The sequence below is a fragment of the Ambystoma mexicanum genome, chromosome 12 (genome assembly GCF_040938575.1).
Source record: "Ambystoma mexicanum isolate Mex_15411 chromosome 12, UKY_AmexF1_1, whole genome shotgun sequence".
NCBI classification, from domain to species: domain Eukaryota; kingdom Metazoa; phylum Chordata; class Amphibia; order Caudata; family Ambystomatidae; genus Ambystoma; species Ambystoma mexicanum.
Genome location: NC_090936.1, coordinates 614,711,675 through 614,727,176, shown reverse-complemented (window position 1 = coordinate 614,727,176; position 15,502 = coordinate 614,711,675).

The following is a 15,502-nucleotide window of genomic DNA, read 5'->3' as shown; positions in this document are numbered from 1 at the left end:
AAATAATGATGGATGAGGAGGCGATATTAAAATGCCTCCTCACATAAGAAAAGAAAACAAGAGCAATCATCAGAATTTATCAGCCATAAAGAAGCAGTATGTTTTCTTGGCACATAGACAGCCTGTGGCTCTAAATTATCAGCGGCCGAGAAGGGAAAGTTGTTGCTGCTACGGAAATGCCACAAAGACTGCATCTTGGTTGGGCAGAAATTCTGTGACTGGGCCCGGGTTGCAAAGGAGTGAGGCCGAAAATGAAATGGCAGGCATAGCAAAGAGTGGTTAAAGCTGGCCTCTTTAATCTTCTGCTTAGCAGTCTCACGACAGATAGAGCACAAATCAAGCACTTTCTCCAAGGCATTGCTTTTTTAAAATAAATATTATTTATGTTGCTACTCACCACAGTTGTAGGTCTTTTGGAGTACTTCATTACATTGAAGAAAGGCCCTCTCCGGTACCGCAGTGTGGTCCTTCGTCTGCTGACATTGCTTTCCTGGTCACGTTGTAATGCTGTCTCTCTCGTTATTGTGGCACTATGCGGATTCTCTGGCGGGCTGTTCTCAGGAGTGGCTGATACTCAGAGACACAACACGCACTCACTTTTCGATGGCACGCCTGTGCCACAGTAACCGTGGCCCCAGCCGACGCTGTGCACACTGCATGCAGCCCTCACCTTGCTTGGCGGCAGTGTGGTTTCAGCAGACCCCCTAGCCGTGCAGCAGTGCTTGCAGCGGCATCTTCTCCTCGGCCCGGGCGATGCAGCGCAGCCCGTGCATGCAGCTGGGAGTGTAGACCCCACAAGGCTCCCCCAGGGGTGTGTAGTTGGCCGGGTCGCAGGGCTCCCCAGGGGCCACTCTGTAGCACGCTTGGTCGCAGTGCTCCTCCGGGGCTCTGTGGCAGGAGCGGTTTCTGCAGGGGTCGCTCAAGTCGTCTTGCTCGGGGCGCGTGGTCTGCTCCTCCACCGCACCCAGATCTCCGCCGGTGCAGCCAGGGCACTCCGTGGCATCCCCGCGCCCTCAAGCCCTGGACTCGACAAAGTTCATGGTTGCCAGGCAACCGTGACCTCGAGTGCCAGCCTCCAGACCTAGTGGAGCCGTGCCAGACCCCAGGCAGGAATCATGGAGCCTGCCCTGCAAGTCGCTGCGTCCGCGATTCAGCCCACCAGTGACTTGCCTCATAATTCTTTTTAAAATAATCGGAGGTTGAAAGGCACTGGCAGGTTGATTTGCGCGCACGGCAACCCGCAAGGCAAGCTCCATGACCTCTACAATGGAGGAAACATTGCGGATGCGAGGTCGGCTAAAGTTCATGGTTGCCAAGCAACCATGACCGAGTGCCAGCCTCCAGACCAAGTGGGGCCGCGCCCGCCCCCAAGCAGGCATCATGGAGCCTGCCCTGCAAGTCGCTGCACGTGCGATTCAGCCTGCCAGCGACTGGCCTCATAATTCTTTTTAAAATAATCAGAGGTTAAAGGGACTGGCAGGTTGACTCGCGTGCATGGTAACCAGCAAGGCAAGCTCCATGACCTCTGCGATCTTTTCGCGACCCCTGATTATTTTAAAAAGAATTATGCAGCAAGGCCTTAATCAGAGGTCGCATAAAGATCACAGAGGTCGCAAGGGAATCGCCAGAGGTCGCAGTTGCGACCTCTGGCGACCCCCAAATGACGTCCCTGAATCAATTACCAACTGAAGTCAGCAAAAATGAGTGCGAAACATCAAAAAACATGTCTTCGACTTTGACTCCCTCCATTTACAAATCTACTAGCTCTCTCACTGGAGTGGGGGTGTTAAAGACACTTAAGGTCACAGCAACCATACACACCACACCGGAATCAGAACCAGACTTCGTCCAGACCTTTGATTTACGGGACCGAAAACGGATTTCTCATGTCTGAGCAGAAGCACCTCGAGATTTGCACAGCGACCTGCAAATTGAAGAGGTTTCCAATCCACAGGTCATCGAAGTCGCCTGCCAAGCCAAGAGAAACCAGAGCTTAACCCAAGCTCTGACATGGCCGTTGACATTAGCCAATCGACCATTTCGAGCTTAAAAACGCCATTAGAACCTCAGCCTCCCAGATCTCTATGCCTAAAAGCCACACATAAAAAAAAGGCAAAGTCAATAAGCCACACCAACCAAGCGAAAAACATACCAGGAACATGCCTAGCACCGAAGGCGGAAATAAACCCATAAAAGGGTCTAACTCGCAGACAAGGAAAACGGGAGGCATTAAAGCAAAATCTCTACCTATGCCTCTTCTTTCAAAGATTTTTTTTCAAAAACAATGTAAGAGAAAATTCGACTCTTCCTTAAAACTTTCAGACAGTGAAATTCTAGATGCTATTCAAGACTTACCATCCCCCAAAGAGCGAAGAGTTGAGATTTCACCATTGAGGAAGGTCTGCTCCTCGTCACTCCCCGACCATCTGCTCCCTTCGGCATGCGTGCCTCGTATATTAGATGTGAGCATGCGTGCCTGGGATCAATCTGCCAAAGAAGTAACGTCAGAACCTTGGGCCTCGCCAGTCCTTGTCGAATCTCATCCCGCTTCTAAGAGGAATCCAGGCTTGCAGGGAAAACAAACCCTAGCACGACCTATACATGAGTCCACCCATCCATCGACAAACACTCCCTTGAATAAAGATGAGGGGTGCCACTATTGCCCTGGCAATCCGCCCCCTTGCCGAGCCCGCAACTGCAGAGGCCCCCAGCTCCATCGAATTTACCACCAAAGGAAAAAGCAGACACGACACAGGATGAAGAAGACCCTGAACAAAGAAACCCTGAATCTTCCAGAGCTCGGAGCTGAGAAGCCATCCGTAAGAAATCTTCCATCCAGGGGAGATCTATTAGTATAGCACCTTCAGATTTCCCTCTTAGTCCACTCCCCCATCGGTCCTCTTGTGGCATTAGCCCAAAAACCAACAGAAGGATGAACGATACACAAAGCGCAACCCCCAGCGCTACTCCAGCCAAGAAGTCTGACCTTTTGTCGATAATGGCAATGGTAAGAGTTGCTCTAGCACCCTTCAGCAGGCTATACGAAGCTCTAAACGACTCGCTAAAAGATCAGACAACCCTCATCGCGATGACTCACTCAAAGATGATCTTCTTGGAGGGATGTATTACTGCCATGGAGTCAAATTCGAAAGAACATCAGGCTGCACTTGAACTCCAAATGTTGACTCTAAAAAACGCTTGCTATGACTCATCCCAGCTTAGCCAGTCAACTAAAGGCACGCAATGCAACCTCAGCATAGCTGTGAAGGACTCTGCTGGATTTATTCCGCAAAAGGCTCCTAATACTCAGTTCCAGCGCACCATGTCAACAGTTTCAATCCACCCGACAACCATTGCCTTTTTGCCTACTGTAACATCAGAAGAAGGATCTTTCAAGTCCCTGCCTCCAGATCCGACATTATCCCTTGACCTTACCGCAGGTTACCCAGTTTTTGAAAATCCTCAAAGTAAATCGAAAAAATCTAATTCCAGAAAGAGGCAAGTGGTCTTGCAACTACCAACAAAGTTACTGGTAGGCCCGGAAAGGGCCTCATGTCTCCAAGGGCAGCTAAAGCCGTTCCAAGAATCTACAACCGAAATGCGTCGAGACCATCAAAATACCTGTCTCTGAGCTCCATACGGGCTTACTTCCACCCTCTCCCATCACAGCAAATGACTTTCTACAAGACAAAGACTTGATGGACTTAACTATACACTTGGATCCCGATGAAAGTCCTCAAAAAGGAATGAAGTCGACTTCTTCTGCAATGACAACTAAAACATTACATGGCCAGGAATCTGAGCAGCAAACAAAACCAGCTACAAGCCCAGTAGCAAATCTTAAAGGCACAACTATGGCCCGATCCGACAAAGATCTCGGTCGAACCCCTCTCAGATTCCAAGATCGCATTCCTGACTCACATCTTAGGCAACGCCTCTACTCCTCTGTGAGCTCTACTCAGATGGAAAGACAGAGATCTCTTTCGAGAGATTGAAATGGTGAAAAGAAGGCTGTAATTTCGAAATTCTCGAAAGATGGAAGAAAAAAGTTTGACCGTCCTTCTATAAAAGCCTCTGGAAAAACCTATAAGGATTCCAGTGTCAGTTCAACAACGAAACCTGAGACTCGACTCTTCAAGCTTGAACAAACTTCAGAGATAAAGGAAGATTTGATACTAAAAAGGCAGACAATTTTACATCTGCTATCTAAAACAACTAAGATGAAGACCCTGAAAACAGAAGATTTTCTTCTCATAGAATCCTACCATAGGGAAGGGCTGGCTAAATCCTACTTACAAATCAAAGCTCCTTCTCTTAAGGACATACAGTCAGACCTCTATCGAGATCTTGAAAGACGAGGCTTCCGGCTGGCAGAACTAGAAAATCACAGTACCTTCAAGACGATACGTAGGGATATCAGCAGTAAGGGAAGCAAACACAGTCGATATGTCTCGAAGACTGAAGATCTGTATAAAAATTCTAGGTGGGGAAGACTTCCGAGAGAGCCGCCAAGAACAAATAAAGAATCCTTGACCTATAGCAACCAACGATATAATCAAACTCTCGCAGAGCGACCAGGTGTCGATAGAGATAATTCTGGATTGCGCGGCATAAACTCTGCACACAGAAAACATAAGGAATCGGATCAAACTTTAAACCACAGATCACCACGACGGAACTTGAGTCAGCCGATTGGAAGAAGACCAAACTGGGTGTCAGACCTGAAAACCATTGAATCCAAATCGATGGAAAACCTACGAGGTGTAAGTCCCAGGAAAGGAATATGGGCATGGCTGCCGAAATCCTTCGATCCTACGAGTAAGAGATAGCAGCGATCACAGCTGCAGCAAATACCCTCCATAAAACTTGACAATTTGAGCAACCAGCCCAGAGTCTCAGGTATGAAGCTGGGATCATGGAACACGAGAGGGCACCAGAATCTTACCAAACCTGGAGAAATTGATTTGGGCACCTATGATATACTTTGCCTCCCAGAAACTTGGTTGTAGGAGACTCCTTTCCCAAATGGCTTCACGGTAACAACATCTCCCGCCACTAGAGGCCTTTTAGGGAGACCCTCATCGGGCCTTCTCTTGGCAGTTCGTAACGGCTTGGGAGTGAGTCTCATTTAAAAAAGTCTGAATCCTAGGGCCATTTAGCCGCCCTCCTAACTTGGGACTATTATGACACCCTGAAATCGATTCCGAGAAAAATAAAATTGGGTATAATTATTCTTTATTGGAATCCTCAGAGAACAACAACCCAAGCGTTCTGTGCAACTGTGAGCGAAGTGATTGATGGATTTCTGGCAGACTACCAACTGTCTAAGATACTTATTTGTGGTGACCTGAATGCCAAATGCCCTAATCCACACAACCCGTCAACCTCGAAATTGTTAAAGTCTTCTACCGATGAAAGAGGAGTGGAATGGCAGGCGCTCATGAACTCAAGAAATCTACACAATGCCGCGTCCATCGGCCTAGCAGATCATCTGTTCCCAACATGGGAAAGAGCCTCATCTACAGCAACCTTAGACTATATTTTCGTATCTTCCGCTTTATTGGCACAACTTGCCTCATTTAATGTTCTGAGGACTGACGAAAGTAACCATAACCTTTTGGCCACAAGTTGGACGACCAGTTGCATCCAAAATCCTATATGGAACGCAAACATTGAACCAAACAAGCAACAAACTCGGCTTAAGTTAACATCTTCCAACGTAGCTGAACTTGCGAAAAAATACAGTGATCAGCATGAAGCAAACAATGGTAAAGGGAACAACCCTGTTTTAGACTATCAAACCCTTCTTTTGAAATATCGCTTACCATCTAAATCTAATTCAGCGAAAGGCACACACAAGTGTAGCAAATCCCTCTTTGAATGACGTCGGATGCTTAGAAATCTCAAATGATCAACTCTAAAACAAAATTCTGCTGAAGCTTGGTCTCTATTGCAGATCGAAAATAAGAAATACCGATCATGGCTTAGATCACACAGAATTAATCTTTACCAACAAGACACTGAGAGAATGCTGCAGATAGTGGCCTTAAAAAAACAAAGGAATTCTGGTTCTTAATCCGACCTTCAGCTTCTCAAGCGAATGAAATCCTAACGAATTCCGTTAGTGAAGAGAAATGGGTAGACCACTTCAAGAACCTTTTCGCTCCCATTGAAGATTCTGTAAGGTCGAGAAATGAGACCCCGTTAGCTCCTTGGGCAGATCTCTCAGACAAGCAAGACATTATTAGAAAGACCAAGAAGCTGAAAGCTTCCAGAGCTCCGGGCCCTGACGGTCTTACCAACCTTGACTTAAACCAGCATTCTGAAGAATGGGCTCCTTTAATCAGCCTAATCTTTGCACGCTGCAAAGAGTACAAAACCATCCCTACATCTTGGACCTCGGCAGTGGTAGTGCCCATTTTTAAGAAAGGCCCGAGAGAAGACCCATCTAACTATCGACCGATAGTGTTATTAGATACCATAGGTAAGGTCTTCGCATCCCTATTGCTTGGAAAATTCCAACAATGGGCCAAGTTATCTGTCTGTGCGGACCCTTTTCAAACCGGTTTTCTGAAAAATGCTAACAGATCAGCAAACATCATGGTTCTTAACATCTTAAAAAGCAAAGTTATAGCCGGTGCACCTAAAGTGTATCGAGCTTTTGTGGACTTAACTCAAGCATTCGACCGTGTGGATAGGAACAAGCTGTGGGTGAAACTAACCAACTGGAATTGTCCCCAAACCATCTTGGCTCCCATTAGAGCCCTCCACACCGACACACAAATGCAAGTACGATTAAGTCACCATGGTTTGCTTTCGGCGGAAATACCGTCTTTCAGAGGGGTTAAACAGGGCTGCCCTTTGGCCCCAGCTCTCTTTATCACCTTTCTTGGTGACTATGAAGACTCTACAGCTAAAGTTCTGGCCTTTCCCCCAAAAATGGGCACCACGGAGGTTCCGTATCTACTGTATGCTGACAACATGATCCTGGTCGATCAAACCCCGATCGGGCTCCAACGAAAACTAGATCATCCTATTTATCTCTTAACAACTTAGAGATCAACAAGAGCAAAACTAAAATCCTGACTATGGAAAAAGATCTCCATTGAAAAAAGCGAAACCAACGTGGTTTTTGGAAGGAACAAAGATAGATTCAGTCAAATATTTCAAATACTTGGGTGTCATCTTCGACTGCTCCAAAACTGAGGCCCATATGCAGCGGGTCCTCTGGTCTAAGATTCGTAATCTTACTGCTCAGACACAAATGATTGACAGAAACTATGGAAGGTTTTCTCTGTTGCCGACAATACAATTTTATAAAACTAAAATCATCCCGTCAATCGTGTATGGCATGGATTCATGCCTGGCAATTCTAACTACGATCTGGCCTAAATTGGAGGGCTTTTTTTGGCGCTCAGTCTTGAACATTGCCAAGTCTACATCTATCTCAGCCATCCGATGCGAACTTGGTCTGCTTTCCTTATCTGCTGCGATAGATAATAGTCGAATACAAACTTCTCCTCCCGGACAGTCCGAGCAATCTACGCACTGATTAAAGAGGAATCCGTAAAAGGGACCTGCGCTCAGTTATCCACCTGGTGTGAAAAGAATGAAGCCCTGCTAAAAACCATAGCATGTACAGAAGAGGATCTGATGGTTAACCCTCTGAGGATAAAAACGAAGATGGAAGATCTAGACTGGATTGACCTTAGACCAGGTGTCTTCTAATAGACTGCTGACCCATCTTCCCTTAATAGTGCGCAAAAGAAAAGAGCTAGTGGCATACATACATTTCCCAATAAATCCTTGAGAGGGACATTCTGAGAGCAAGACTCAATCTTCTACCCACCAGGGAAATTTAGAAAATTAGATTGCAATCTGCTACGAGTGATTTCAGACTCTGTCAGGTAATCAATCAGCCTGAAACCTTACGACATCTAACGATGAAATGTCCAGCTATGCAAAACCTCCGAACGATGTACCTTTCTCCACTATTTTTGGATTGTGACTTCTGCGAAGAGGACCTTTGGTGGACGCGTCTTCTTTCTGGCGAGTACAGTAGATGGACCATCGCAGCAGCTAAAATCCTGAAATTAATAGTGGATAAAATTGCAAACTTGTAAAGCAATGTCGATACTACATTTTCCCAGATTCCCCACAAACCTTTCGACATTGCTATCTCGAAATTCATCTACAAAGTCTTCTTCTTTTCTCTATCGCACCCTTGTAAAAGCCTATATTAGGCTATAAAGAAGTAAAAAAAAGAAAAATAAGACAATCCTTATTTTTGACACCAATACCCCTTCAATGTCCAGCATGAAAATCGTCCCTGCAACTTGCTCTTGGGGCAGAGCGGGACTGAATATAAAATCTGAGGGCATCCTCCAACACTCATTTCCTACTTGAGTAAATGCATTTAACAACACTGTGATCCCATAAATGAACAATTCTGGGTGGACTGGAATCCCTTGGGCAGCCGTCTCACTCTCTAAGGCATTAATGGCCACCATAGCTCTTATGTGGCACATTCCTGGGGTTGAAGACACCACTCCTCTCTCAGTAAACACGATAGTCATGTTCAGCTTGCTGAGCACGTCTCGTCCTAGCAGGTTGACAGGGGACATTTCAGAGAACAAAAGGGGCCTGCACTACCTTACTCCCTACTTTGATTACTCATTCATCTGTAAAAGGAACCGATTTCACAGCCCCCAAGAGCCCCTGTATGTCCATAACCTCACCTGACAAATGCCACTCCTTAATACATGATTTAGTTGCACCTGTCTCCACCATGAAAATGAAAGGTTTGTCACTGATCTCCATGCCCACCAAGGGTTCCTCTTCTGGGATGGCAGTGACTGACAGGACTGGGCATGCAAGAGCTCTCTGTGGGCTGTCATCCCTGGAAACACTAAAGGACTCCCTCCTAGCACACTGGCCCCTTGGTAATGTGTAAAAGTGCCATTGGGAACTGCATTGCTGTTGGGTATTTGAGGCGCTTGTGGCAGGGCAGGATGCATGGCATAAAACACTTGGCCACTGGGAACTGGTGCCTGCAGCTGCGGGAACTGTGGAGGGGGAACTGAAGGACTGAAATTCAGGGTGCAACATACAGAGCTGGTTTGCGGACAGGGGCATAGGGCTGTTGGAATGGGGCTGGGGCTCCTGGAGCGTACAGTAGCATCTGATTATATCCAACACCTGACATACTTCTACACTCTTGTGAGAAATGTCCCATCCTTCCACAGGTCCAACAATGTCTGGTATTCCCCCCTCCCCCTGATCCCCTCCCCAAATCCTCCTCTCCCCCCTTGCTGTCCTCCAAATCCACCTTTTTCCCTTGGGTACCCTCCCTGGGGCCATCCTTGATATTGTGGCTGAAACCCACTGTTCCATTTATATCCTCTTGCCCACGCAGGTGCTGTTCTCATGTCTGCCTGTACCTGTGCTCCGTCTGTGCATCTTGTAAGGCTGCTACAACCACCCCTTCCACTGATATCTTTGCTAATTTCTTTTGCATCAGTTTTGCTTCCTATGTTTGTTCTCTCTGAGCCATTTCCTTCTCCTTTTCCCTCAACCATTTGAAAATATGCAAAATTATAGACTGTATTTTTGCCCACCTCTTTGCCTCTATCCTCACTTTTTACCTCCTTGGGAACCCCCCTTTTTTACTACAAAATAAACAAATGGAATTGACCAATCCCAAGGTTTGCCGGTTTCTGCCCTCCACATTTCCTGTGTTTGTAAAATATACTCAGCAGTGTCTTTGTCATCTTGCATCCTCCATTGCATGATGGACTGAAGATCTGGTCTATTGAGATAGGCCCCCTGCATAGGGTTGCACACACTTGTGCCCTGATATCATTGAAATAGGCCCCATCATTAATGCCATCGCCACGGGACTCCGGGTACCCTGCCTATACCCATATGTCATCTGCCTGGTCTCCCAGTACTATAACAAATACACTTTTCAAATCCCCTTTCGCCAAGGGGATACTGGCCATCTGTTTTTCAAATACGTAAATCCATTTCCCTGCAGGGGGAGACGGCAATGCTTTAATAAGGTTGTTTTTATCCATGTGCGGACATGGATCATACTGAGCCCTTCATGGTCCTTTATGTAATAGGTGGAACTGCATCCCTGTCACCTTCTTTATCTTCCTTTTCTCTGCCAATTTCCCCCTTGCCTATGCTACACACCTCAATCGGAGTCCCCATAAATGTTCTACTCGTGATGATATCACGGGCTGCGCTTCTCTCCTGTCTCATCCACTTTGTCCCTTTCTTTCTCCTCTGGGAACCTCCCATCTCGTCCTCTGACTATACTGTCTCATAATCCAAACCTCCTGTCTGCTGTAATCCTCCCTTTTCCTGCTTCGCTATGTGCACATCCATAATTGCAGTGCTGTCAATCCTAAACAATATATCACCTGCCCTCCATTCGTCCAGCCCATTAGATGCTTTCTGCCCATCCCTCCTGTCCATTCTCAACCTTGCCAGCTCCTCCTGTGTTCTCTTTAATGCTTCCTCTAACTCCTTTTGGGGTTTCTTATCTTGGCTCTCCTGTTCTGTACAGCCGCAGAGGTCAAAGGGTTTGGGAGGTTCTGATACTGTGCCTGCCTTGATGGGGTGAGGTGGCGCTGTGGCGTGTAGGGGGGCATATACTGGGTTTGTCTATCCTGAGGCCGCTCTGGTGGGGTAGCATCCTAATGGGGCTCTGGTGTGCTTGGGGTTGTTTGTAGGGGTGGCTCTGATACCAACAGAGCAGTGGATTCCTGACTGGGTGGGGCAATTGGGGTAGTAGGAACACACATGGTTGATTCTCCTGCCAATGGCTTTGTCTGTCTCTAGGTAGCATTGTCTAAATCTTCTACCATCTTCCACAATTCCAACACTTCCTTTCTATTTTTTACTTTTTCCCCTTATATTTCAATGCCAAAAAGGTGTACATGTCGCCTATAACCTCCTTATTGTTGGTTCCCTGCTCAGGCCAGGGCTGACACAACCCCCCCACCCCCTTCCCCTTCGTCCTCATCTCAGACATCCACTGTTTGTGGTATTTTAAGATCTTCTCGTTATATAGTGGTAAAGCTGTACACATATATTCTAACAGGGCAAATGACACCATTCTGGCTACCCCTAATTAGAATATAAACCTCCCCCTGTCCATTTATCAAAGGCTCAATCCAGGAGCACCTATGTCATCCCATAGTCACACCCCGTTCTTCCCCTATATCGTTTTCCATTCCCCCTTCCCCCAACCCTTCACTTGTCCTTCCCTCAATCACAGCTCATACCCACACACTCCCACTGTCTATCACATCAATCTCTCCCACCCTCACCTCATTCAATTCCACAAAGATTTTACACCACCCACCTGGACCCTCCTCGTTCCACAGCAATCCAATAAAAAACGACACAAAAAACGACTATGTCTTGCTCCCAAGCAGGGACGTCATTTAGGGGTCACCAGAGGTCGCAACTGCAACCTCTGTGGTTTCCCTTGCGACCTCTGTGATTTCCCTTGCGACCTCTTTTCTTTTTTTACTAAATTTTTTGGTAATGCAGGCTCCTGGGCTGTGGCCAGCACCATGTGACTCTTTACTTCTGGAGTGGCTGGCTTTCTTGTTCAGGCCCCTTAAAAAATAAGAAAAATAAGAACAGGAGTGCCACAGGTCTAACACTTTCAGCACTGACCCTAAATAAGAAAGAATAGGAATACCAAATAATGTGTCTTTCTGGAATTCTATACAATAATTGCTAGACTCATTAAAGATTTATTTCAGGCACACTTCAGGGGGTGAGTCACTGATTTAGTCTGTTCTTAAACGCCTCAACTCAGCCTTTCATCCGTCTGAGGTCCATAAATGAGTACTGTGATGCTGGAAATGCATCGGAGGGACAGGGCCTCCGTATCCTTGTCCTTCACTGTTTTTTTATCGTGTTCTGTCGTGTTTTCCGCGCAGGAGTTCGTGTGGGACTCCTGGTGGTGCAGCTCTCTCTCTTGGTTTCGCGAACAGACCCATGGGATACCCTTATGGCACCCATGGGTAGGGGAGCAACCCTGTGCCCCTAGTGTATGTTTTTGGGCACCTGTGGGTGGCCCACAGAGCAGGGTATGGGCTGGTGGCAGCTCCGTGCTGAAATAACTGGTGCCCTGAGCGTCCTCCATTTTGGTATGCCCAGGCCCTGTCATCAGAATCGGTAGATTCCTGATGGAGACAAAATGGCCCCCATGGCCTCTTGCCTTCCATCGTCTGTTACCTTGATCTTCCCGAAGTCCCGGGAAGCCCTGCCTCTGTCCCTTCCCCCTGACTGGCTGTTGGGTGGAAGTTCCATATATGGTAGTTTGGAGAAGTGCTGACCAGACTGGCTGGAGCCTTCCCAACGACCGTATGTTGTGGGTATGCCTGTGGGTGGGACCTGGGTGAATGGAGTGTGTGACGAATACGCATTCTATGTTTTGGGTGTCTAGTATCTGGTGGTTGACACAATGACTGAGACAGCCCTGCCCGAAACCGGTATGAATGCAGTATGAAGTGTTTAATGGCTCGTAACTTGTCCCAATACACATAACTTGTTGTGAGTGTCTGGAGAGAAGTGAATGGCCTGAAAGCACTGTGTGACTGATTGGTTGCCTGCCTGCGTGAATGCCCTTTGTAGTGATTGGATGCATTAGTGTGACTCAGCGGAATGAATGGGAGATCAACAGTATATTTGGGGACCTCTCACTGCTAGGAATTGTGTTCAAAAGTGTTGAGAGCTGAAGTCCAAACTACGAAAAGTAACTGAAGTGAAACTGACGCTTGACCTTGAAGCCCTGCTGGAAGAGAAGAATTGCTGTTGCTCTCCTTCACCATCTGAAAGCTGCTGTGTCTCCAAGGACTGACCCAGAGAGGACCTGGTAAGGCGCCCTCTTCCTGAGCTACGAGGGACCATCGTGCACAGCTCATCTTTGCCTAAGCTCCCTGGTAGACAGACCTTTGACAGGCTGCTGACCCGATACAGGGATTGCTGCGGAACTCCAAGGAGAAGCGCCCGGACTGTTGTCCGCCACTGTCGACGACCGCCGTCGCTGACTGGAGCCGCCGTGCTCTCGTTGCCTAAGAACTTCATTGATCCAAGGACTCTTTCGTCCGCATCGATGTTGCTGTATCCTGCTGGAGAAGGCCTGATCGTCGACGCGCCGAGGAGCTTCCACCGGTGGATTTCCCACCACCCAAAGACCACAGAGACGCCGACGACTCAACGCCCTTGCTGAGCCACAGTTCTTCAAACTCTGCGGTCCAGAACTATCGACACAGAGGTGCCCTGCAGCCTCTTCCTTGCAGGACGTTTACACTTCCCCGTCAACGAGCACCGCTAGGAACGACGCAGCCACTTCACCGTCGTAGCTTGACCTGTTCTCCGTCGGACGTTGGACGACCCGTGACTCCTGCCTGAAAGGGAGGACACTCAAGAAGGGCCGTCTATTCCCCGATGCAGAACACTACAACGCCAAGGTACTTTGGGGTTGCAGAACTATTGGAAAGTCTAGTGGGAACAATATATGGACTGGGCTTGTATCTTTCTTCTACAGGTTGCCCAGGTGGGGGGATCTCCACACAGAACTGTGTCTAGGTAGCAGGACCAGTATTCTGCCAATTGTTCAACCATCTTGCTTTCCTTCCTCTCTCTACTGCTGGTTTCCTCTTTATTTTGATCTGTGTGTCATTCTGACGGTATGCACTTAATGAGATCTAATAACGTTAGTGGTACCACTTTAGAAACTGTATATATGTACCATTACTGATGTTCGGAGTACAAAGTGAGTTATCGTGATATTGTATATACCTTCGAACATTAATTATATAAAGACTGTGTTGTAACTGATACAGTGTGTGGACTTTCCTTTGTGGGTGCTTGGGGACTACACTGTACTTAAGAACCAGCTTGCATCAACTCCTGAGAAGCTAGGCCTTGATTGCTCGACCACGTACCAATAATAGAGAATCTTGGCTGGGGTCCTCTGTGCCTCTCCTCTACCATATAGAGAGCGGAAGTGCAGACACCCCCCACCGGCGTCATTACACTGGTGGCAGGGGTGGGATGCTTATGGTTTTAAGAATCAGTGTATAACCGTGCCACTTACAAAGGATAGCTGCACTTTGTTAAATTAAGGTTTAGTTGTGTACGAGATAACTGCATTACAAGCAATGGAATCTATTGCGAATGGTAAATTGATTCGGATGAGCTAAGAGGCTCTCCAGAGTGGTTGTGAAACTCTTGAAGGGGGGATGCCACCAATGAGCACTCTACCCCGGGGGTTGTCGCCGAAACTGATTCTGGGAATGCCACCATTCCTGCTGCCTCTGTTCCGAACCCCAGCAGTTCCTTAGAGCTTGAGTTATTAAGGATGAAATTGGCCTTTGAATATTGCAAGTTGGAAATAGATGCTGAGCTTAAGAAAGAGGAGTTGGCACAGCAAGTGGAGCTCAAGAATCGAGATCTTGAACTCAAAGACAAGGACATTGAATGTCAGCGAGTCCAGTTAGAGAAAGCTCGAGTGGAGACTTCAGCGAAACCAGTTGAGAGTGTGTTATGCTTGAACTAAAAAGGCGCTGGTGTGCAGTGCATTCTGGGAGCGCTCGGAGCCATGATGGATATTTACTTCATGCCACAGTGAAAAGCTGCACACATTTTGCTGAGTGTTAGATTCACGGTGCTGAGGAAAACATGCTTTCCAAACCTGGTATGCGGTCAAGGACATTTCTGCTGGGAAAGCTAACTTTGTTATGGTTTGTTACTGTTCTCTGTGGAGCGTGTTTTTAGATGAGGGAGGCACTCTGCTCCTTGAGGGTGGCTGTCGATTGACCCAGCTGGCAACCGACGGCTGCTCATCAACTGCGCAAGTGCCATTTCCAGAAGGTTCGAGAACTGCCACCCCTTTTCGGAGTGTGTATATATGCGGAAACCCGGAGGTGGTCAGGTGAGACTTCAGCCTGAGGAGGACGCTTACGTCCGGCACTCCTGTGAGCTGTGGCGCTCTCGGCCTGGCTGTTCCCGGGGTCTTCCAGCCGCTTCTGGGCGAGATGAGGAATCCAGTTAGGCTCATGGGGATGTATTTCCTTTTGAATTCTTTGCTTCTTCTGTGATTTATGTCTATGTTACTGCTGTGAGTTATTTCTATGTAATTACTGGTTGCTTTTAAACTTTGAATAAATAGCCGTATCAGTGCTGATTATCTTCTAAGAGTGTGTGGTTGCGAGTTATTGCATCTGTCTGCGTTCAAAGTATTAGCTCTATAATTGCATTGGTGATTTATGATTTTCCGTGCACTCTGGGGAGAGCAATACAGAGTGTCGGGTCCCCAGCAAACAAGTTTATGAAAGATTTGGTTGGTGTGTATGCGTAGGGTTCTGATTTCCTCCAATGGACTGAAGCGTTTGAAATGGCTTGTGCAATTCACGATCTTGATAAAAGAGATTGGGCTAAGTGTTTGTTGAGCAGAGTGCCTCAGACTGGA